Source organism: Artibeus jamaicensis, unplaced genomic scaffold (genome assembly GCF_021234435.1).
Source record: "Artibeus jamaicensis isolate MK-2021 breed Jamaican fruit bat unplaced genomic scaffold, CSHL_Jam_final contig_240, whole genome shotgun sequence".
Classification (NCBI taxonomy): domain Eukaryota; kingdom Metazoa; phylum Chordata; class Mammalia; order Chiroptera; family Phyllostomidae; genus Artibeus; species Artibeus jamaicensis.
The window spans coordinates 16,032,534-16,057,875 of record NW_026521506.1 but is presented as its reverse complement, the minus strand read 5'-3'; the positions used below and the strand labels follow the sequence as shown (position 1 = coordinate 16,057,875).

General features: G+C 39.2%; 1 protein-coding gene across 3 annotated transcripts in view; it reads right to left on the bottom strand.

Moving 5' to 3' along the window:
- FHL1 (four and a half LIM domains 1) overlaps positions 1-25,342 on the bottom strand; it is a 66,301-nt gene that overhangs the window by 28,523 nt on the left and 12,436 nt on the right. For all 3 annotated transcript variants that reach the window (XM_037142220.2, XM_037142219.2, XM_037142221.2), the window contains exon 2: positions 9,518-9,591. The gene's annotated coding sequence lies outside the window, so the exon portion shown is untranslated. The remainder of the gene's footprint in view (positions 1-9,517; positions 9,592-25,342) is intronic.

Here is a 25,342-nt window from a genome sequence, read left to right as displayed (position 1 = left end):
CTGGCCTTTCAAGTTTCGACAATACAAACAATGTGACCATGCAACGTGGGAGTAAAGGGGAAAGGGGCAGTATTATGTATGTGTTTGTATGCCTGTGGGTAGTTAAAAACAAATAAAAACTCCCTGAGTCTGAAAACAGATTATTTCACATTCAACTTACACTGTCTGTCCTTAGCTACCACCAAAAAAAAAGTCAGAATCTCAGCAAATCTCAGTATGTCAAAATTGAAACCATATAATCATATACATGCTGAAATCTACAGATGCCTGCAGTTTACTTTGAAATGCATCAAAAAATTAAGATAGAACAAAGGATGGATGGATTTATTGTAAATGCTTAATTGTAGAATATAGATGCTGGGAATGACTATTGACTGTACAACTTCAACTTTTCTGTTTATAAAATCTCAAAATACAATGTTGGAAAACATTATGCCATGTAGTAGGAGCCACCACTCTGTTCAAGAATATGCTCCAATGAAGTCAGGATACTGATATCAGAGGAACGGGGAGGCAAACAAAGATCTTGAGATTGTCCTGTGTAATACCACAGTAATTCTGTGGTTTGTAATTTGTAAAATACCTTTCACTTAATTAATTGTATCTCTAGTAAATGCCTACTAAGCCTCTGGCATTAAATAATAAATGATAGGGAAGACACCAGAGAAAACATCAGGATTCTTGCTCCCAAGGAGCTTCCAGTTTCCTGGAGAAAGCAGAGTACAATTTAAGATAGTGATCTCAACCAAATCCTGGCCCTCTCTTAGATTGCCTTAAATTGTCCCTGCAATAAAATGGAAAACACCCAAGAGAGGACGAAAGAGGTTTGGTCAACATCCCATGTAAAGTCTATGAGGATTGACAATACAGAGGACACAGCCAGGAACATAAAGGATGGGCTAAACCTAATGGAACAAAATGTATTGTGTTCAGGTTCAAACCCATCATGTGAGCCCAATGTCAAGGGTGGAGCACATCCTCTCCAATTAGTCAGCACCTGAACCTCTTTAGTGAACAAAAGACATTATGGATTATGAATCCCATAGCCCAGTATACTGATAACTACATATACAAGCTCTCATTAAAACCCACAGAAAATGTTCCATTGGTTCTGGAAAAGAAACACTGTAAATATCTTAAGAAAATTATTAATTTATAACTCTGAAGAATGCATAAAAATGGTCATATCATGTGGTTTAAGAAATATCCACAAACTTGCAAAGACCACAAATTCTCACTAAACCGCCTAAAACCACTGCTTTTACTATTTAGGTCAAGAACTGTTAAACTAATTTTTATCCAAAAAATGAATATCCCTCATCAAAGATGGTATACAAAGTGTGAAGCTTATCTGCCTGATAGGACAAGAGAGTGAGGGTACTATTCTAAATACATTCTTATGTATTTAAATCCTTTTTTATGCAAACTGATTCGATCTTTAGAGCTGTTTATATGAAATTAAAATATCAGCGATTAAAGAAATAATACAATAATTACAACTAATATTAGCACAGTTCTCCACACTGGGCTTTAAAGACATAAGTTGATAAGAAAATAATGATGATGACAAGGGTAATGAGAAAAGCTCTCATTAATGGCTTTATTTGCTCTTTCTCAAGCATTAACAGATTCAGATCTTACCATTTTGATTTCTGGAAAAGTTTTGACCACAGCTATACTTATTGTACTGACCATCATAAAAAATTTTTAAATTTTATTTATTTACCTTTATAGGGGAAGGGAAGGAGAGAGGGAGAGATATATCAATGTATGGTTGCCTCTCATGCATCCCCTTCTGGGGACTGGCCTGCAACCCAGGCATGTGTCCTGACTAGGAATCGAACCGCAATCTTTTGGTTTGCAGGCCTGCGCTCAATCCACTGAGCTACCCCAGCCGGGGCTCTGACCATCATAAAATTTTTATGATTTAGCTATGACCTTAACCTAGTACATTTTCTAAATTCACAGTTACAAGACACATCAGTCAAGGTTTCAATCCCAGAACTTAATGAGTATCATACATTCATCTCACAAATATGGATCTCTTCTATAAGTGGGCATCTGTTGTTGGCCTCTCACATCTTTGCCTTATTAACAGAAGAGTAGACAATGGAAAAAAATCTTAACTGCCATATACACTGAGTTTTATGATGTTAAAAAACCTTAATAAAATAAGTATTCACAAGTTCCTACTAGACTTGAACTGAAGTTGATGACAGATCTGAACTCTAATACTATAGTGGGGAATAAAGAAGTAAGAGGACACTTATGTCACTTCCCTTGTCTCAGCCTTTGAGCAATCCTTATCATTTACTGGCTCCTTTGTTCTGGCTTTCAAGAAAATTCATATATGTGAGCTTGTTTCTAAAGAATATGAAAGGACTTGCAAATAAATAAATTATCCATGAGTAAACTAAAACACTATGCACTATTCTTAAAAAATAAAGTGCTCTGACTTGATGTTAGATAAATTATTAAATTTCTTAAACTGGAATATCCTTGCAAATCTCAAAGGATCATACGGGAGAGGATCATATGGTCATTTGAACCAACCAAAGTTCAAGATGGTTTGACTCTAGCTACCTTACAAATCTTCGTTTCACATGAATTTGATATAGATGGAACAGTAGATTTGAATTTCAGTGTCAGATCTACCTTTCTTCATGGGAATCCTAGCTAAAACTGACCTTTATTTTGGACTTCCATAGCACAGTTTAATACACTTGAACTCTGAAATATGGTTTGAACATATATATGCAAGCAAATTTATAACCCTGTAATCAGTAAAGGAGATAGTTTTTAAAAATAAAATTAAATATATCAATCAATGTTTCTATTGATTTAATATTTTTATAAAAGATTCTATTAGAAAATGTTCTTACATACAGTTCATTGACATTAACAAAATGTTTTTAAAACTTATTTATTTATTTTTAGAGAAGGGAAGGGAGGGAGAAAAAGAGGGAGAGAAATATCAACCAGTTGCCTCTCACATGCCCCCACTGGGGACTGAACCTGCAACCCAGGCACATGTCCTGACCAGAAGTTGAGCTGGTGACCTATTGCTTTGTAGGACAATGCTTAACTGAGCCATGCTGGTCATCAGGGCTGCATTAACTAAATATTTTCTTTCATTGAAAAGAAAATAACTTTCTGGAACCATTAGCAATGTTGTGTGTGTGTGTGTGTGTGTGTGTGTGTGTGTGTGTGTGTTTATCTAAAAGATGTCTCAGCTTTCTTTTACAAGTGCTATATGAACTCTGATTGAAGGCTTTGGAGGTTCCACTTTTCAAGAGTTCAGTTAGAATCCTTTCTCTAAGCAGGGCAGTTTCTTTCCTAAAGTCAAAATGAATTCCTTCTACATCAGAGGCCGGGAAAGTTAGGAGATATATAAGAGGTCAAAATTAAGTCCATTAAATCCCAGCCCCGGATTTAGTCACCATAGAGACAGGGGAGATAAATAAACCAGTAACCTTAACAAATGTTCTGCACCTTTGCCAGACATATCTTTGACTTACCATTATTTTTACTTAAGTATCTTTCAGTCCAAACATAACTGACTATGAAGACTATAAAACCAAACACAACTAGGCCCAAAAGAAATAGGAACTCTCAAGCAGGCAAAGGGCAGGCAAGGAGTCAAGAGCTACCCCCTTCGTAATGTGCTCTCTGTTCCCCTTGAAAAACGATTGCAACATGAAGCTCCAGAGGCAATGACATATGGGGAAAATATGTGGTGCTAAAGCCAGAGGAAACCATGTCAAAAAAGAAAAACAGACATGAAGTAACTGACCTAATTAAAGGAGAAAAGTATACTTACGGCAAGGAAACAAGTATATCTGAAACAGGGACTACAACTGGAGGGGAGGGGGTGCTAAGAAAAGGCTCGTGACACTACAGGGAATTTTTGTTACTTATCTAAATGAAACCAGAAGATAAAATAGGCACTGTCCTTCAATTACAGCTCCATTATGATTCTACTTCAGTGTACACTGACTCTTTAGACATAAGATTCTCTCCCTGGCACTTCTACACATTAATGAAAAGCTCTGAGACAAATATTTATACGTTGTCATGTGGGACGCCCAGATGCCTCTGTACTAACCACAGGAAACAAAAGAAAGAAAAGCAGGAGCTGAGGATGATGGACTAAAGCAGCAAGTAGGAACTGTATCATCAGAGCTCCCTGTTTAGGCTCTGGGCATCAGTCTACATTATGTTTCAGAATTATTTATTAAACACCCACTGTATGACCAGTGTGGATATTGCTGCTTGCAATATGGAGTTGATTTAAATAGGTAAAAGCTGAAGATCCTCAACCTCTAAGTGAGCGTATACTTACGGTACAAACAATAGGACAATAATACAAAAAAAAAACTCAAATAAAGTGTTACTTACATTGTCCGTGCGCCTTCTAGTCCTTGTCCATGTGCACATACCTCTTTACAAAGATATAAATCACCAGCACATACACAATTTTGTGTCCTGGATTTTTTAGTAAGACTATATTATACATATTCATTTTTGTTCCCCAAACGTCAGGATTATAATTTTGAACATTTCATGGAATTCCACTGCATAGAGTATCATAATTACTTAATCAAAAAAATTTTTTTAAGATTTTATTTATTTATCTTTAAAGGAGAAGGGAAGGAGAGAGAGAGAGAAATATCAATGTATGGTTGCCTCTCATGAGTCCCCTGCTGGGAACTGGCCTGCAGGGAACCGGCCTGCAACCCAGGCATGTACCCTGACTGGGAATCAAACCGCGATCGTGTGGTTCGCAGGCCCGTGCTCAATCCACTGAGCTATGCCAGTCAGGGCTAATAAAAAATATTTGATGAAGAAATGAATCATCACTCCAATGTTGGACATTTAAATTCTAATTCTGTATCCTTGTAAATAACACTGTGATGAATACCCACATTTAGCTTTTTGCCTTCTTAAAACAATGTTTCTTAGAATATATTCCCCAAAACAGGGTTACTGGATCACAGAGTACTAATCTGTGTGACTTTTGCCATATATATTGCCAAATAATGTTACAAAAAGCTTTTAACCAACTTCCAATATTATCAGCAATGAGTAAGTATTTATTAGTTTTCAAGGTAACCTTATAAGCAAAGGGTTTTCTTTTTGTTTTTGTTGATTTAATAGGTGAAAAATGTACCTTGCTGGCATTTGAATAGGTTCACTTTTGTGTAGCAGAGAGGCTGAAGGTTTTTCTATACATTTGTTTACTCTGTGGTTTAATGTGTTGTTGCTGGGTTTTTTGCATGTTTAGCTACTGCAGAATTTATTCAGCCAATGGTTACAGGACATCTACCATATGCCAGGCCTGTTCCAGGCCTTGTGATCTATATGAACCCTGTGATAATATGGAAATTATCTTGTCAAATTCACCACAAAGTTTTCCTGGTGTGTTTTCCACTTTTATTGAAGTATAATTAACAAAACTGTACATATTTAAGGTACAACATGGTGGCTTGACATACATACACATTGTGAAATAATTCCCACAATTAAGTTAATTAACACACCTATCACCTCAGAGCTATCTGTGTGTGTGGTGAGAATACTTAAGATCTACTGTCTTAGCAAATATTTATATATTTGAATGTGTTCAACTCTTCCTTCCTGAATTCTTCTATCATTTTATAGCTTACAAGGTTATCATATATCCAGGGATTTGATAATTATATATTTTCTGTGGTCTTATTTATATTTTCTAAGAGTCTCATATATATTCTCCTATAATTATAAAAGAAAAAGGCCTAATCCTCATTTCTTGATTTTTGAGCTTTAATATCTGGTTTTTTTTTACTAGAAGCACTTAATTTGAAAGAAGCTTTAAAATAAAAGTTAGAGAGGAACTAGTATAAAGGACACATGGACAACAGCTAAGGGGGGTGGAAATGGGAGGGAGGTGGGGAGCACGGCGGGTGGGCTGGGATGGGAGTAAAAGACAGAAAACTGTACTTGAAAAATAATTTTTAAAAAGCTAGTTTTACTGTTTAAATGGGCTATATTGTATTTAAAATAATTGATTTGTTTAATTTACCTGCTGCAACTAGAAGTGAACACAGGTTTATCTGTAAAGATTCAACCTCAAGTAGCCTGGCTAAGATATCCTTCTCTTCCTCAGGCCAAAAAAAAACCCCCACAGATATTTACAACCATCATTGCTTGACTGCCTGTTCTTAGGATGGCTTTAGGGTAGAGTGCTACTCAAAGACAGGTGGGTCCTCAGACTAGCTGTTGTGTAACCTGGTGCTTGTTGGAATATCAGGATCTCATGCCCTACTCCACACCTGCTGCCTCAGAATCTGCATGTTCAGGTCTGAGGAGCACTAGCATAGACCATGGGAATCTTCCAAACTCTGCTGATGTTCTTTCTCTTAATCAGGCACCACCGGAAGTTATCCCTTCCCTCAAGTATTTAACCTCAGACCATTTAATGCACCCCCTTAAAGTGAACATTATCTAACATCGTGTTCCTGAAAAGCAACAAGCTGAATTTTGACAGAAAGAATGGGTCTCAGTTTGTAGCCTCAGTTTCATCAAGACCTGTAACAGCTAAGCAGGTTTTTCTTATAAATGAGTAAAACATTCAGATAATGGCAACTACCCTTGTCCTTAGTGTCAAGGAGATAACAGAATGATGAAGACTAGCAAATTTCAGAGTTCATGTTCCATCTAAAGATACAGCAGCTATTTGGTTCTAGCCTAACGTTACCAAATAGGAATGTGGGCTCAATGTTGCCAGATCTTCTGATATTTCAAGAGAAGTCAAAAATCTGGATTTTTGAAAATGTGAAATCTCTCAATTTTTAAATGCTGGCAATTTACTTACAATGGTAAAAGAACACCTGTGTGTGCCAGATCCACACCACCAGTTTGAGAGCCTGGCTCCAGGCTGGAAATTTCCAAACTCTTTAAGTTTGTGTAACCCATCTGTCCTGATGGGTTACACAAACTTAATCTGTTGAGTTAAACAAACCCATCTGTCCTTTTCATGCTTACTGCTAGTGCACGAAGGAGAGAGGTCACATCAATATCAACAGTACAAATCAAGTCACTACGACTACTGTATTTTAATTTTTTGTGTTTTGTGATTATTAAAACTGTCAAATCAATAATGAAAGTGATCATGTGTCAGAGATACAAATATTTTCTAGATGTGAAATACATGTTTAGTTAACAATAATGTCCCTACCACAGAAGCAAACAGAGTTCCCAGCTCAAGTATGTATTGTGTTCAAGTTTTTTTTGTTCCAAATATTTCCATAACTAAAAGGCAGCCAAATGAAATAATTTCAAACTCTTGAATTATAAAGTTGACCTGTGATACATGCTGTGTTAAAAATAAAATGGAACACATCACTTAAAAAACAAAATCTCCTCCTGTGCAATCTGCAAAGCCCACTTTCCTAAAGTGTTCAATTATTCCAAACACACTTAAAAAAACAGAGTGTGAATTACGCCATTTATATTTGTTTTCATTTTAGGGGCAGTTGGATTCTAGGCACAGCTGCATCCCCAGAAATCACTGCTTACTTTATTATCTGCACATGTGTTGATGGAGGTAGCATAAATCACAGGCTCAAAAAACAGGCTAGATATAAGGATTCTGAATTGCACTCCTGAACCCAAACTGGTATACTCAACACTGGGTGATTTAATTTAAAAAGGTAAATCAATTTTCGGTGACCTCATCTGCAATAGGGAAAATAATCTAGGGATGTCCTACACTTGAAGAATATCAGACCAAAATGTATTATTATTTTTGTTCTGCTCACTTCTACACACTCCTGGCCTGTTACATAGTAGGAGTGAATGAATGAGTGAAAGGAAGGAAGAAAGATCACATGATGTAACTGCATTGTGACTTTGAACTATTTTACATCAATCTGTCACAGTGAAACAGAATTTAACAAATTATACTTAATAACTCAGCTAACAATCTCACTGCTCTAAAACAAAACTCAAGTTTTGGTCAAATTAAACATGTCATTGGGGTATTCTTAATATCACAAAACCACTTTAACTATGTGTTTAAAAAACTAATTAAAAGGTTCCATTTTAAGAATAGTCTTGGAACACATTGTTTCCATCAAGTTTTTTTTCCTTTAAATTTGTTTTAAATTTATTGGGATTGCAATGGTTAATAAGATTTTATAAGTTTCAAGTGTACGATTCCATGATACATTATCTGTATATTGAAGTTTTCTACTGATGAAGCTTGTCAAACTGGCAGATCGCTGTGGAATGACTAATGGCAAACAATGCGTGTGAATGGCCAAGTTTCACCTAGCCAGAATTTCCAATGAAACTGGTGGGAGAGTGCTTTCCCACTCTGTAGATCTCCTTGAATAATCTAGTCTCTATTTCTGTGGGAAAATAAAAATAAGAGTTGTGGAAGGGCTCAGAGCTAACATCTCTGCTCTTTAGGCAGAGCACATCGGCCCTGAGAGTGGTTCCTCAGGAGGGTCAGAGAGTTACACCTTCTACTGGAGCTATTTTTTCAATCTGTGAATTATTCTGCAGCAAGTAGATGTTAACAAATGCAACTATTGCCACCTAGTGAGTGGGTACCCTAACTGAAATACAAAGACCTATGCTCGCTGTGGGGCTGTGCAAAGAGCCAGGGCAGGGGAAGGGGAAGACAAAAGCCTGTTGATGAATAAGACTGGAAATCCTGTCTGGTGTGGTGATTGCACATGTTACATCCTCCCTCCTGAGTGCATGGAGTAGGGCACAAAAGCAGAAAGACTGGGGCCCCTCCTTCCACTGTACCTGAATGAACCATCTTTAAGATTCCCTCCTTTCATTATTTTCAAAGGTGAACATCCAGTCTCTTAAAAAGAGAAACTATGGATCATCACGGAGAAGACAGAAGTCACTGTGGCTAAATTAAAAGGACAAAGGATGCCTATCCAGTGTGTTAAATGAAAAGGCTGGTCAATCCGGCCACTCCCACCAGTGCAGCAGTGCTATGAACTTTAGCACTAATCAGAAAAAGTCATCTGGCCCACGTTAATCTAACCCAATTAAGCGTTTTTTGGAATTCCTACCACCAGATTTTACAGAGGCATCCTGAACCCCAGCTCCTTTCCCTGACAGTTGACTGGGTCAGCCCAACCTCCTCACAGCTGTCAGCAAGAGTGTTTTCCCTCTATCTTGCTCCACACAGATGCCCTGCTCCCTACTGTTCATGCTGTGACATAAGCAGATCTTTATTTTCAAGCAGACCTTCTAATAGTTCTGTTGTGCTTGGCACATTCACTTTTCATGCCCCCAAATTAAATTAAAAGACATTAAGATTTTTTTCCCTTGGAAAAGGCATTCCCCAGAGAGCTAATATTTACAATAAGGGGTGATAATGGCTGCGTCAATGAAAATGAACCCTCTTAAATCTGCTGTACAAATAAAGCAGTTCACACAATGTTGACCCTACCACCACACATCGGAAGGCTGGAGATCAGTGTAAGAATTTGGTACTATTAGTAGTACTTACCTCACACTGGATGTGTGGACAATGCGATGTATTTGGCAAGAGCTGGATGTAGTTGTCAGTGACTTCCAACGTGCCTAAGTCAGGAAAAAATGAAAATCAAGAGGCAAAGTTATCTTTTCAGAATAAAAATTTGAAATTCTCAAGAAAGGGTCAACTTCCTTTGAAATGGCTCATGGTAACACATTGTATTTACTTTGTATTCACAACCTTTAAAGTTAAGGGAAAACTGCCAAGATGTTCTGCATATTTCCCTAAATATCTGTTTATCATATAACATTTGCACCGGCAATAGATCTGGCCACCTCATTATCAAGCTGTATTAGCACAAACACTCAGCATTGTTAGTGGAGTGAGCTCATGGCCTATTTCAGTTTTAAATTAACATTTGGCAATCACCCGGGTAATCAAAACAAATGACTCAGTCTTGTAGAATAGATTTATTAGTTGAGTCTTTTTCCCTTCTTTTTAACATCTTTAGAATATTTTGCCACAGGAGGGTTCAGATTCAGACAGAATGTAGAGCACAAGTCACCAGAGGAATATTTAGAGATGTTGCCATGGAGATGAGGTGCCCTGTGACCTCTGAAATTATCTCCAATCAACAACAGGATTAGGATGCAGGCTGGTGGGCAGGCTCATCCCAGTGCTGACGGCTCTGCATCGCATTGCTAGGAAACAGGTGTACCCTGTGCTTTTCCCATCACAGCACAAAGACAGTACACGCTGACCTGCTGCCCTCTCCATAGGCCCGGTCATGCTCCTTATTACCCACCCCTCAGTATTCAGAAAAGGACTGGCTGGGGCTAAGGAAAGAGGAAGTGTGATCATTGTATTATCCCCAATGTGTTAAATCCTGAAACTCATACCAAAAACACTTTTATATCAACCGTGAAATGTACACAGAGCAAATGAAATGTGAGGAAAAGACAGCTCCTGAGAGGAGGGCTCTGTCTATTCCGTTTACTGATCTAATCCCATGCCCAGAACAGTGCTTGGTATACAGGAGGCTCTCAAGAAGTATCTACTGAATGAAACAGAGGAAAAAGAAACCAAGGATTATAACCAGGCTCATAACCGTCCTACACCCACCCCCAATCAATGGCTTCCAGGATGACCATCAAACAAGCAGTGGTTAGAGATTCTTAAAAACTGTTAATGTACTGCAAAATAAATACTTGGTCTGGTTAGCTCAATAGGTGAATGGGTTCATCTGTTTATAGATCTTAATGACAACTGTCATTGTTGTAGATAACTCTCCGAACTCAAAATAGACAAGTCTGTTGACTCCAGAGTTGAGGCTCTTGTCTATCAGGTCAAAAGCCCAAAGTAAGGTGAATTTGTGCCAGCGGTGAAGAGCTAGCTTTCAGAAGCAAATGTTTGAAAGTGCCTGACTTCAAAGAAATGCCTTCTAGTCCTCTTCCCACCCATACTCAAGTAGACAGAATATTTTCATATTCCATCATATAAATATGTATTTTTTATGTTATATCTCATTTGCCCTACAGGACTTCAAGTTTCTTGGTGGCAGGGACAGAATCCCCTATTTCTTTTCTATTACCCAATACTCAGAATGGTATGTATACAAAAGGCTTTGCTCAGTCTCATCTCCCACCACCCACATCCCACTCATATGGAAATCAAGGCGCCACACCCTTTCCACAGCTGTGGTGAGAATGCAGCATGACACCTCTGTTCACAGCAAGGGTGCTAGAGAGAGAATGCATAGGTTCAAATACTGGTCCCCCCTCATATTAGCTGTACAACCTCTCTCAGTTGCACGGTGGTAAATAACCTCCCTCACAGAGAGGCTGTAAGGTGGCAAGAGGGCACTGCATGTAAAGCACATAGTGCCTCACACATAAAAGGTACTTAATATCACATATATAATTATCATTATAATTATAGGAGGCACAGTGTAAAAATATTATCAAACTTAGATAATGATTTCATCATATGTAGTCACAAATGCCTGGCACCAAATAGACCCCTTTTGAGAATCAACCCAACTTAAACTTCAAACCTTAATCCATAACACTCTAGATGTGATATACTATTTCATTTCACTTGCCCTTCTGGAATCAATTTTTCCTGCAGATGGATTTGATATATACTGGGTACTACTTGAAGGAATTCAGTTCTCTACTTGAAGAACCATTATAGCTTCCTCCCTAACACCCTAACCCTGCCAGTACCTTCCCTGCCTGATCTCTGTCTGCTCACCACCTCTGAAAGTTCAGGTTTTGACTGGCCCCTAGGGGGTAGGGCAGCAGAGAACTTGTCTTCCAGTCACCACAAGACTGGCTCTTCCTTTCCAAGTCCTTGCATGTCATGCTCCCTGACACCCTCCAGAGGGCAGAAGAGAGAAAGGCCTAAAGGCAAGAGCTCTCACTTTGGGGTCCAACTTGGGTCTCTGCCAGGGGAGTTTTGGATTCCATAGTTCTTAGTTTCATTGTCAAGAGCTAGACCACAAAGAATGATAAAAATCGACTGCAAGACATTAACACCATTTGTAGTTCTGTTTCATTTTATTGTCTGTGCTAGTGCATTCCACTTAACATTTAGTTGGGTTGGGACGATGAAGACACTCATGGCAGGTAGAATTGTATATACTTTTGAATATGCAGTGTGTAACTGTATGCCTCTGACCAGACATAATACAAACTCTGTTGACAATATTGCGCAAGTCAAAGAATAAAAACAGAACAGCAGCCAAACACATTGGATAAAATGTGATGACAGCAAAGTAATCCAAAATAAAACCCAAACACTTTAGGGTCAGTCATGCTTTTAAATAAATCATGTTAATCTTATCCTACCCTGGCAGCATTAATAAGTAGAATTAGACAAATCGTTTGTATTATTCCAGAAAAAGCCAGTAGCTATGTTCTTGTCACATTTAACATGCACAATCATTCTTCAAATTTAACAATAGTACTATGGTCACAGACACTGGCACCCCTATCACTACTGTCAGCCAAGCTTAAATGGTCCCCAAATCACCAATCAACTGGGTGAATTATGCAAAAAAAAATCCAGAGACAACAGCTGTTTGAAGGAGGCTAAAAGACCAGTTGAATCAAAGTGGATGAGTCCCACAGATTCACTGTCTCCTTTAAATTCTTGGAATGTGACTGTCATGGTAACCATTCATTCCTTAGGCTAGTCCTTCAGTATATTCTGTCCCACCTAAGAAGTCAAAGAGCAGTGAACCCCAGTATCTTAATTAGGTACACATGTGATGCTAACAGGCTGCTTAGACTTCTCATTTATCCTACTTTTATTCAAATGCTTACACTATGGTAGTCACAAACGCTGGCATATGCATCTTTCAAACCCCATTTTAACTGTTACCATAAAATGCAATGATAAATACAAGTAAGATGGCCAGTGGCTCATTTCTTTTAGAAGAAGAACTGATAAACTGGCTCTCATTAGCCAAAATAATTTATTGGTATAAATAAATGATTCAGATGAAAAATGCCTCATTTTTAATAATTCTAACATACCCAAGATCTGCAAAATAATCAAATCTTTCACAATGTTAATAAACAAAAACTGAGAGGATGTTACATTACAGAAATAAAAATATAGTTTTATGTCCTTACATTAACACTTAGTATAGAGTATATCTGGTGACGTGTATCTGGTGATATACTGCATAGTATGTCTAGAAGATCATTGATTCCACACAAGTTTCTGTATTTATTTTATATGATAAAATCATGATATTCTTCACAATTTGAAAAAGAACTGTTTATCCTTATATGGTTTGGGAAAACATAAGTTTTTTTTAAAAGATATCTACTAGAAATACATATTTGAAGTTGTGATCAGTCTAGTTTGTTCCCTATATTTTTATAGTTTCTTAGAAAACTAAAAGCGCACTTGCTAAAGTTATAGTGCTGAGCAATTTTAATGTTTAATTTTATTATTTTTATTGATTATGCTATTAAAGTTGTCCCATTTTTTTCCTCCTTCCCATCACTGTTGGTTCCCTGCACATTTTTCATTTCACTTTTCATAGCCTTCACTTCTTCCTCTATTATGTGACCATACTCAACTATTTCTGTGAGCATCCTGGTTACCAGTGTTTTGAACTCTGCATTTGATAGGTTGTCTATCTCCTCATCACATAGTTCTAGTTTTTGAGCTGTTCTTTCATTTGGTCCATATTTTTTTTGGCTAGGCACTCCTGTTACCTAGTAAGAGGCAGAGCCTTAGGTATTGGCCAGGGTAGGCAACCCACATTGTTGCATTGTGGTGCGGTAAGTGGGGGAGGGATTCAAAAGGGAACAATGCTGCTTGCTCAGCTCTGTGCCCACTTTCACTCATTTCCCCACTACCCCCCAAAAATTGGGCCCCTCTGGTGCCGATTCCTGGATGTATGGGTGCATGGATTTGTGTACATTCCAGGATCCTGTGGGTCTTTCCAATAAACTCTCCTGTGATGCTTGGAGTTTCTCTCACTGCCACAACCCCCACAGGTTTTAACCGTCAAGGGTTTTGAGGCTCTATTTCCCCACAGTGGATTTCCCCTGGGTTGCGCAGTCTGTCTCACTCCCCGGTTGTTACTCTTGGTTTATCCGCATGCAAACGTGGGACCACCCAGTCCACCAACTGCCACCTTCTTGCAAGTCCTCCCCACCCCTGCTGCCTATCTCTGCCCCTTCTACCTGTCTGGATGAATGTTTCTTTTTTAACTCCTTGGTTGTCAGAGTTCCATACAGTTCGATTTTCTGACAGTTCTGGTTATTTTTTGTTTTTTAAATTTGTGGTTATCTTTCTTTTGGTTGTGCAAGGAAGCCAAGTGTATCTACCTACACCTCCATCTTGTCTGAAAGTCCCATTTTTAAATCTTGCATTGGAATACAGGTAACCCCACAGGGGTGTCCAACCTTTTGGCATCTCTGGGCCACACTGGAAAAAGAAGAGTTGTCTTGGGCCACACATTAAATACAGTGCAACACATAATCACAAAAAAAATCTCATGTTTTATTTATTTATTTATTTATTTATTTATTTATTTATTTATTAATATTTTATTATTTATTTTTAGAGTGCAGAAAAAGAGAGGGAGAGAAACATTGATGTGTGGTTACCTCTCATACACCCAATATTGAGGTCCTGGCCCAAACCCAGGCATGTGCTCTAGACTGGGAATCCAACAGGCAACAGTTTGGTTTTAAGGCTGGTACTCAATCCACTGAGCCACACTGGCCAGGGCAAAAATCTCATAATGTTTGAAGTCACAGGTGACAAACACAAGGCCTGTGGGCTGAATCTGGCCCCCCACCTTGTTTTATCCAGTCCAGCACCTTGTTTGTATGTGGCGGCAGCACTGAGCTCCTTGCCTCTAGTTAAGGAGTAGTTACATATATACAGTCCTAAAATTATGTTCAGCCTTTTGAAGGCAACTGTGAGGTCAATATGGCCCCCAGAGAAAATGAGTTTGACATCCCTGTTTCAAGTAAATTTACAATTTTTAAAAAGATTTTTAAAAATTTATTTATTTCTAGACAGGGAAGAGTGGTGGAAGAAAGCGAGGGAGAGAAACATCAACGTGGGATTGTCTCTGATGTGCCCCCTACTGGGAACCTGGCCCACAACCCAGGCATTTGCCTTGATTGGGAATTGAAGCAGCAACCCTTTGGTTTGCAGGCCAGCACTCAACCCACTGAGCCACACCAGCCAGGGCTAAATATTTTCATTTAATGTTGGTAAAAGCTATGTCATACAGCTGGTTATAAAGTCAATATCCAGAAATCAAAGGCATTTTTGTATACCAACAGTGAATCAGCAGAAGCAGAAATAAAGAGAAAAATCCCATTTGATATAGCAAAAAGAAAAATAAAATATCTGGGAATAAACCTAACCAAGGAGGTAAAAACCTGTATGCAGAAAAACTACACAGCCCTGAAGAACGAAATCAAAGAAGACACAAACAAATGGAAACATATACCTTGTTCATGGATTGGAAGAATTAACATTATCAAAATGTCCATACTACCCAAAGCAATATACAGATTCAATGCAATACCTATTAAAGTACCAATGGCATATTTCACAGACATAGAACAAACACTTCGAAAATTTATATGGAACCATAAACGAGCTCGAATAGCAGCTGCTCTTTTGAGAAAGAAGAACAAAGTAGGGGGATCACAATACCTGATATCAAACTGTATTACAAGGCCACTGTAATCAAAACAGCCTGGTACTGGCATCAAAACAGGCACATAGACCAATGGAACAGAACAGAGAGCCCAGAAATCAACCCAACTCTACAGTCAATTAATATTCGACAAAGGGGGCAGTAACATAAAATGGAGTAAAGATAGCCTCTTCAACAAATGGTGTTGGGAGAACTGGACAGCTACATGCAAAAAAATGAAACTTGAGCACAGACTTACACCATACACCAAAATAAATTCAAGGTGGATAAAAGACTTAAATGTAAGTCATAACACCATTAAAGTCCTAGAGGAGAACATTGGCAAGAAAATCTCAAATATTTCACGCAGCAACTTCTTTTACTGATATGTCCCCTAGAGCAAGGAATGTAAAGGAAAGAATAAACAAATGGGATCTCATCAAAATAAAAAGCTTCTGCATGGCTAAAGAAAACAGTATTAAATTAGCAAGACAACCAACTGTATGGGAAAACATATTTGCCAATGATACCTCAGACAAAGGTTTAATCTCTAAAATATACAAAGAACTTACACGACTCCACTCTAAGAAGACACCCAACCCAATTAGAAAATGGGAAAAGGACTTGAACAAACACTTCCCAAGGAGGACATACAGAACATTCAGAGACACATGAAGAGATGCTCAATATCATTAGCTATCAGAGAGATGCAAATTAAAACCACAATGAGATACCACTTTACACCAGTCAGGATGGCTATCATAAACAAAGCAACAAACAAAAAATGTTGGAGGGGTTGTGGGGAAAGGGGCCTTAGTTCACTGTTGGTGGGAGTGCAGACTGGTACAACCATTATGGAAAACAGTATGGATTTTTCTCAGAAAAATAAAAATCGACCTGCCTTTTGACCCAGCAATTCCACTGCTAGGATTATATCCTAAGAATCCTAAAACATCAATATCAAAGAACCTATGCACCACAATGTTCATAGCAGCACAATTTACAAGAGCCAAGAGTTGGAAGCAACCCAGGTGCCCATCAGTAAATGAATGGATCCAAAAATTGTGGTACATATACACAATGGAATTCTATGCTGCAGAGAGAAAGAAGGAGCTACTACCATTTGCAACAACATGGATGGAACTGGAAAGCATTATGCTGAGGAAATAGGCCAGGTGCTGAAAGACAAATACCATATGATCTCACCTTTAACAGGAAGCCAAACAACAAAACAAACAAGTAAGCAGAAAAAAAAAACCCAAAAAACAAAGACACTGAAATAGAGAACAAGGGGATAGTGACCAGAGGGGAGAAGGAAGGAAGTTAAGGGGAAAAAGGGGGAGGGATTTGGAGGAACAAATAGGAAGGACACAGGGACGAGAACTAAGGGGGGGGAGGAAATGGGAGGGAGGGGGGGAGCAAGGGGCAGGGGAGGCTGGGATGGGAAAAATAGACAAAAAACTGTACTTGAAAAATAACTAAATAAAATTAAAAAATAAATAAATAAATAAAAGCTATGACATAAAAGCTAAACTTACAATTTTATGTTGAGCTGCATTCATAGCCATCCTGGGCCACATGTGGCCTAAGGGCCACAGAGAGGACACCCTGCAAGTTTCAAATGTTGAATTTGCTTTTATAGGTTTCCACACTAGTAAATAAAAGGTGTCTTTCCTCCTGTATATGCCATATAGGATATGGCATAGCCTATAAAGTCACTGAAGGTAGAAAGATGATCAGTGCCTCCACTGTGCCCCAAGTAAACACTAAGGAGCTCTTTTGCTGGGCCATTTCTGGTTGCAAATTTAAAGAATGTGTTTTGGTCAAAGTGGGGGGGGATAAGCGATAAAGTATATTTATTTTTGACTAGAGTATTAAAACATTGATAATACTTTTGCAACAAAAGGGACTACATCATACTAATAGCTTCCGCACAACAAAGGAGATCACCAACAAAAAGAAAAGGTAGCCTACTGAATGGGAGAAAATATTTGAAAACCATATATCTGCAAAAGAGCTAATATCTATAATACAGAGTTGGGCAAAAGTAGGTTTACAGTTTTTCACATATAAAATAATATAATAACTAATAAATAATAATACAAGAATAAACTGTGTTTTGTACACTCACAACTGTGTATCTACTTTTGCCCCACCCTGTATATAAAGAACTCATACAACTCAATGGCAAAAAAAAAAAAGAAAACTAATCTGATTTAAAAATGGGCAGAAGGTCTGAAGAGATAATTTTCCAAAAAAGACATACAGATGGCCAATAGACACATGAAAATATTCTCAACATCTCTAATCATGCAGGAAATGCAAATTAAAACCACAATGAGATATCACCTCACATCTATCAGAATGGCCATCATCAATAAATCAACAAACAAGTGTTGGCAAGAATACGGAGAAAAGGGAACCTTTGTGCACTGTTAGAGGGAATGCAGACTGGTGCAATCACTGTGGAAAGCTGTATGGAGTTTCCTCAAAAAATTGAAAGTGGAGCTGCCTTATGAACCAGCAATTCCATTTCTGGGGATACATCTAAAGAAACCCAAAACACTAATTCAAAAGAACACATGCACTCCTTATGTTCATTGCAGCAGTAGTTACAATAGCTAAGATCTGGAAACGGCCCAAGTGCCCATTGATAAATAAATGGATAAAAAAATTGTGATATAAAAGGGAGTATTATTCAGCCATAAAAAGAGTGGAAATCTGGACTTCCGCCAAGATGGAGGCGTAGGTGAAACACTTTGCCTTCTCGCACAACCAAATCTAAAAACAACAAAGTTTTAGCAACAATAAACATAGCTAAGCCACAGAAAATCGAACAATACAGACTCCTACGACAACAACAACCCACTCAGCTAAATTGGTGAGAGGGGCAGAGCCAGCAGCGGAGCAGGTTGGGCAAAAAAGATCCCCCGACCTAGGTGCGCAGCCAGCCAAGGGTGGGGATCCCAGGTGTGGGGTACCCACGGGCGGACCCAGTGAAGGCGCAGGGCAGCTGGCTGACCAAGGTCGTGCATTTGCACGCAGATAAACAGGCGAGGGGAGGGGCGGCGAGTGGTGAGATGGACTGAGTGAAAGGGAGTGGAGAGGACCACTATTGCTCCCTCTCTGACCCCGCCCCCACATACACCGTCACAAACCAGCGACCTGGGTGGCCCAGTCCTGGTGAACAACTAAGGCACCTCTCCTCGAACAAAACAGGCACGAACAGATCAAAACATGGCTCAAGAATAACTCAGAGCCTCAGAGCCGATAAATCTAAGCGAACAAGAAATCACCAATCTATCAGAGGCACAGTTCAAAATACTGGTCATCAGGATGCTCACAGAACTGCTTGATTTTAGCCACAAATTAGAGGAACATATGAAGGCTAAACTAATTGAAATGAAGGGAAATGCACAGGAAAGCAATAGTGATGGAAAGGAAACTAGGAATCAAATCAAGGGAGTGGACCAGAAGGAAGAAAAAAAATGACCAAACAAAAAAATATGAAGAAACAAGAATTCAAAAAAAGGAGGAGAGGCTTAGGAACCTCCAGGACATCTTTAAACGCTCCAACATCCGAATTATAGGGGTACCAGAAGGGAAAGAGGAACAGCCACCAGTGGAAAACTTATTTGAACAAATCATAAAAAAGAACTTCCCCATTCTGGAAAAGGCAACAGACTTCCAGGAAATCCAGGAAGCTCAGAGAGTCCCAAAGAAGTTGGACCCAAGCAGGAACACACCAAGGCACATCATCATTACATTAGCCAAGATTAAAATGAAGGAGATAATCCTAGAAGCAGCAAGAGGTAAGGGGACGGTCACCTACAAAGGAGTTCCCATCAGACTGTCAGATGATTTCTCAAAAGAGACCTTACAGGGAAGAAGGGGCTGGAAAGAAGTATTCCAAGTCATGAAATCCAAAGACCTACAACCAAGATTGCTCTACCCAGCAAAGCTTTCATTTAGAATGGAAGGGCAGATAAAGTGCTTCTCAGGTAAGATCAAATTCAAGAAGTTCATCATCACCAAGCCCTTATTCTATGAAATGTTAAAGGGACTTATCTAAGAAAAAGAAGATAAAAAATATGAACAGAGAAAAAGACAGCAAACTCACAGTTATTAACAACCACACCTAAAACAAAAGCAATCTAAGAGGACAGCTAGATCAGGAGCAGAACCATAGAAATGGAGACCACATGGAGAGTTAGCAACAGGGGGGAGTGGGAGGAGGAAAGTGGGGGTGAAGGTACAGAGAATAAGTAGCATAGATGGCAAGCAGAAAATAGACAGGGGAGAGGGTAAGAATAGTAAGGGAAATATAGAATCTAAAGAACTTGAGACACGTGGTCATAAACTAAAGGGGGGAGAATGGTGGGGGAAGGGGGTTCAGGGTACAGGGGAATGAAGGGGGGAATAGAACAAATGTAATGGCATAATTAATAAAATTTTAAAAATCAAAAAAGAGTGGAAATCTTGCCATTTTTTATAAAGTTTTTTAAACAATTTTATTTATGTATTTTTAGAGAGAGGGGAAGGGAAAGAGAAAGAGAGGGAGACAAATGTCAATGTGTGGTTACCTCTTGCATGCCCCAAACTGGGGACCTGGCTGGCAACCCAGCCATGTGTCCTCACTGGGAATTGAACCAAAGACCCTTTGGTTTGCAAGCCTGTGCTCAATCTGGGGAGCCACACCAATCAGGGTGAAATCTTGCCATTTTTGACAACACAAGGGGACTTCAAGGGTATTATGCTAAGCAAAACTAGTCAGATAAAGACAAAATACCATATGATCTCTCTTATAGGTAGAATCTAAAATAAAACAAAAAGAACCAAATACCAACCACATATATATAGAGAACAGACTGGTGACTGCTAGAGACAGGAAGGTGGAAGAAATGGGCGAAGGGGGTCAAAAGGATTTTTAAAAGACTATTTTCTGTGTATATTGTTGCATAATTTCTGCCTAATGATCTTTATGAGAATAAAGAAAAATAGAAAAGTAAAAAATAATAGAACATGAAAATACTTTAAAAGCTGTCAATAACAAAATAGAAGTAACTAAAATTATCATCATTAGGAACAAATGAAAACAATGCTCCCCCAAAAGGGCCAAATCCAGCAAGAAAATTGAAGAAGCAAATATTTGCTAAAGTCAAAAGGTGCAACCTTGAAATTCTTGTCCTTTGCCCTAATGTTCACTGGTATTTTTGTTTTGTTTTTAAAATACAGAGATTGATGTCCTTTCAATGACAATTACAACAGCTCCCAAATCAAACAAACGATAAGATAATTCACTTAATTGACTGATAGGTTGGAATTAGTCGTTGCCAAGTTTACAACTTTCCCACAACTCCAAGCATTCTTTCGTTAAGAGAAACAGGGTTTTTACCCCCTTGCCATGATGACCCTAAGTAACTTTCTGGGTGACTACAGCGCTTTATTTTTATGTAACTCACTGGGGAATACCCATTCCCCAAATGAGAACTCCTAAATCAAAGCAATGGGGGGGGGCAAAAATAAGTACAGACCTATAAAAATGTGACAATTCTCATAGCACTGGTTGTCTCAGAAGTGTAAGAGGGACTCCTGAGTTAAACACATCGTAACACTCCCTCTCACTCCCACAACCATCACCAAATCCTGTCCATTTCTCCTGCAAAAGAGCTTTCATATTTTTCTTCCTTATAATCTCATTTCTCCAGCACTTTTTTAGCCCATTATCACTTCGCAAATAGACTACTTCATCAAATTGAACTACTGATATACTCCCTCCTTCATAGAGCTGCCAGAATAATCTTTCAAACTTAGCACCGTGCAAGTATCCACTTCCTTTCCTCGAGACCTTCCTCCACCATTACCTAAAGGCCATATTTCTAGCATGAATTTCAAGGCCTTCTAGTCAGACCTGAGCCCACTTTTCACTTTGCACCATACTCGGCTCTGGCTTTGACTGGCTCCCTGCCTTAAGTTAGTCACCACTGGAGAGTAACAGGTACTCATGCCACCCTCCCCTAAACCGACTATTCCCAAATTGCCTGTACCTGGGGAGCTAGAGCAACTAGCGATGTCTTGGGTGCCTGAAGTTACCCCATTCGAATCTAATGTGCAGCCAAGTTTGAGAGGCAGGGAGCCAGCCTCTTGCTGGCTCCAAATTAACACCCCCTTGCTCCAAATCCCTATAGCCCACAGTTGTCAAAGTTTAGTGGGCAACAGAATCTCCTGGAGGCAAGGGGGTTGTTAACACAGATTGCTGGGCCCCTCCCCTAGTGTTTCTGATTCAGTAAGTCTTGGGTGGGCCCATGAATTGGCATTTGTAACAAATTCCCAGGTGATGCTGATGCTGCTGATCCAAGGACCCCACTTGGAGAACTGCTCCTCTATAGCTGTAATTAACATAATTATGTAGTGTCAATATATGTACTGTATACAGCAGGGTTTTCAACTAACAACATTTTGTTCAAAATTGTTTTACTAGATGAGACGCCAAAGGAACTTCACTCTTGTTTATATCAGTTAGCCCATGGTAAATTTTATTTCGTTGTATGTTGTTTCACTTAAAGTCACAGAACCTTTCAACATTAAGTGAAGACTTACCACACATACAGTAGTTATTGTATGTGCATGTAATATTATATGTATACTTCATTTAGCAAATGAGAAGGAAGCATGTTCTGGAATCTTTTCCATTATTGCCTTGTACTACAAGGTTGCTTTTAAAAAATATTTTATTTACTCATTTTTAGAGAGGAGAGAAGGGAGGGAGAAAGAGGGAAAGAAACATCAATGTGTGGTTGCCTCTTGTGAGCTCCCCACTGAGGATCTGACCTGCAACCCAGGCATGTGCCCTGACTGGGAATTGAACCAGCGACCCTTTGGTTCTCAGCCCATGCTTAATCCACTGAGCTACACTAGCAGGGCTACTATGAGGTTTTTTTTTTTTAACACACTTGTTTATGAACCAATTCTTAGAATGTTTTAGAGATTATCTAGTCCAATTCCCTTTTTATAAACAGACCCCAAGAGGTGTTGCTTAAAGGATCAGATGGTTATTGGCAGGACTTGGGCTAAGATTCAAAATTCCCAACTCCTCCTCTCCCTCAGTTCAATACTGTTTCCACCACATCCTTAATGCATCTCTAACAGCCTCTCCAATTAGGTTGGATGTTCTTTGCTTAAAGAGATCACTTTTGTTTTTAATATTCCCCACAGCATCTAGCAAGCCTAGCAAAGCACCTAGCACATAGAGCAAGCATTCAATAAACATCTGCTTATTTCCTTTTACAAAGTACTCAGCCTCATACTTATTTATAATCTAGGTTTGGCACAAGGCTGGCAGCTGGGCAGCTCTGCTTTAATCAATTAGCCACAGAGTAAATCTTTCACATCAACACGAACATTGCCAGTATCTGCTATAGGGACAAAATAAGCACACACATAAAGGCAAATGAATTATAGGGCTTTTAAAAGCAGAAGGAATAAGTTTATGAGGTGACACAATTGAACTCTCAAGATTTAAAACATACCCAAAATTCCATTTTATACCTAACAAACCAGTGCAGCACTGAAAACCTAGCTAGTTAGGGAAGGCTAAGGTACACTGCTTCGGTAGTTAGAAAACGTAGGCCAATGGTCCCCCAGCTTTTTTTGTGGTGAGGCCACCACTGTCCCTTAACAGAAATTCCACTGGTAACTGAGTTAAGGGTAAAAAGGAGAGAGAGTAAGGGGGGTAGCTGAAGAGAAGCCAGAGGTCTCTGAGAAGCAGTTTGGGTGAGCACCAGGGGCAAGAGGATGTTGTCACACATCTGGCCATGCATGTTATTGCCATTACACCTACCGAGACTTTCTAGATATTTCCAGCAGCTTTGCTGGGAGGAGAATGACTATGCTAGGCCTCACGACTGACTAAGCCTATCTATACCTTATGATTTGACTAGAGTGATAATGTTGCATCACTACAATGAACAGGAATTGCTGTATAAACAAATCAGCTGCAGAACTTGGTATTAATTGTGAAGGTGACCACAGGCATGCGCTGGCTGTGCCACTGTTTGGTTCACCACTGGCACAAAGTAACTCGTGATCTTGGCAACTGAAGTGGAATCTCCAGCCTCCATTATGGATTGTACCTCAGGGGAGAGGTTATTCCTGTATTGTCTCTTTCTCCTTCCCCATTAAAATCTGTTGCTTCTAACAGACACAGGACCGCATGTACAGTATAGTCAATCTTGCAAGCAGTGAGGCCAAGAAAAAATATGTGAAAGTTTGTCTACCAACAGGTGTGACAATGAGTATACATAACAGATCCATACTTTAAAAAATCACTTCTGATACAGAAAATGAAATTTCATAATTTAAATAGACAAACTCTATAACCACCTCCCATTTATTAGTATCTTTTCAGGTAACTGTATGAAGTTTTTATTTTTTGAAAGATTTTATTTATTTATTTTGAGAGACGGGAAGGGAGGGAAAAAGAGAGGGAGAGAAACTTCAATGTGTGCCACCTCTTGTGCCACTTACTGCGGACCTGCCCTGCAACCTAGACACGTGCCCTGACTGGGAATTGAAATAGTGACCCTTTGGTTTCCAGGCTGGCACTTAATTCACTGAGCCACACCAGCCAGGGCTGTATGAGGTTTTTAACCCTAGGTCTAATTATAGACTTGATGGACACATTCCATGAACAAACATATTGCCTAGATATCCAGATATTCATTCCTTGAGTGATCAACCTCATTTTTATGTTCTAATCCTCAATGTCTTGTCAGTTTTTTTCTCTGCCAATGACTTTAACATCACCATAATATTTGCTTATGTCCCTCAGTCTCAATGTCCTTCTCAGACCCAATCTCCCTCCCCGCATCCCCTGCCTACTACTGCCTACCATGGAATGTTGTTTTCCAGCTGACTCACTTAAGAAAGTAACACATACTTGTAGTTTGCTCATAATAATCACCCGGCTCCAATGCAGAGCCGGTTGCACTGAGTAACTGCATGGAAGCTCTGGTGTTATAGGTCAATGCTTCTACAAGCCCCGCAATAGCCTTTGGCCCAAAGCAATCAAACTATGACCTGGACATTGGCTCAAGGAGTTGGCATGAGCTCACCAACTGTCACTGTTGCTAGTGACATCAACAAATGCAAGGGTAAAGAGGCTTACTGGGCTCTAGGGCAGGGGATTTATCAAGTCTGGAGATCCACTCCATTGCAAAGATGGCACAATGCCCCGTTGGTGGCAAAGTTCCAACCCAATACTCACAATGACCTGCCCAGTAACTATTGTGCAACCAGATGGTGGTTAGCAGTACTGGGCAGCCCTCTCAGAAGCTCACACTTTCACTTTTCAAGGGCACCAAGACAAAAGTTATGTCATTCAAGAAGCACTTCTCTCTCTTTTTAAAAAGATTTTATTTACTTTTTTAGAGAGCAGAAGGGAGAGAGAAAAAGACAAAGAGAGAAGCATCAATGTATGGCTGCCTCCTACACACCCCACACCAGGGATCTGGTCCACAATCCAGGCATGTGGCTTGACTGGGAATTGAACCAGTGACCATTTGATTCACAGACTGGCACTTAATCCACTGAGCCACACCAGCCAGGACAAGAAGCACTTCTCTTATTTTACTAGTACTTAAAAACAAACATTGCACTTTCATCTATAAGTTAAT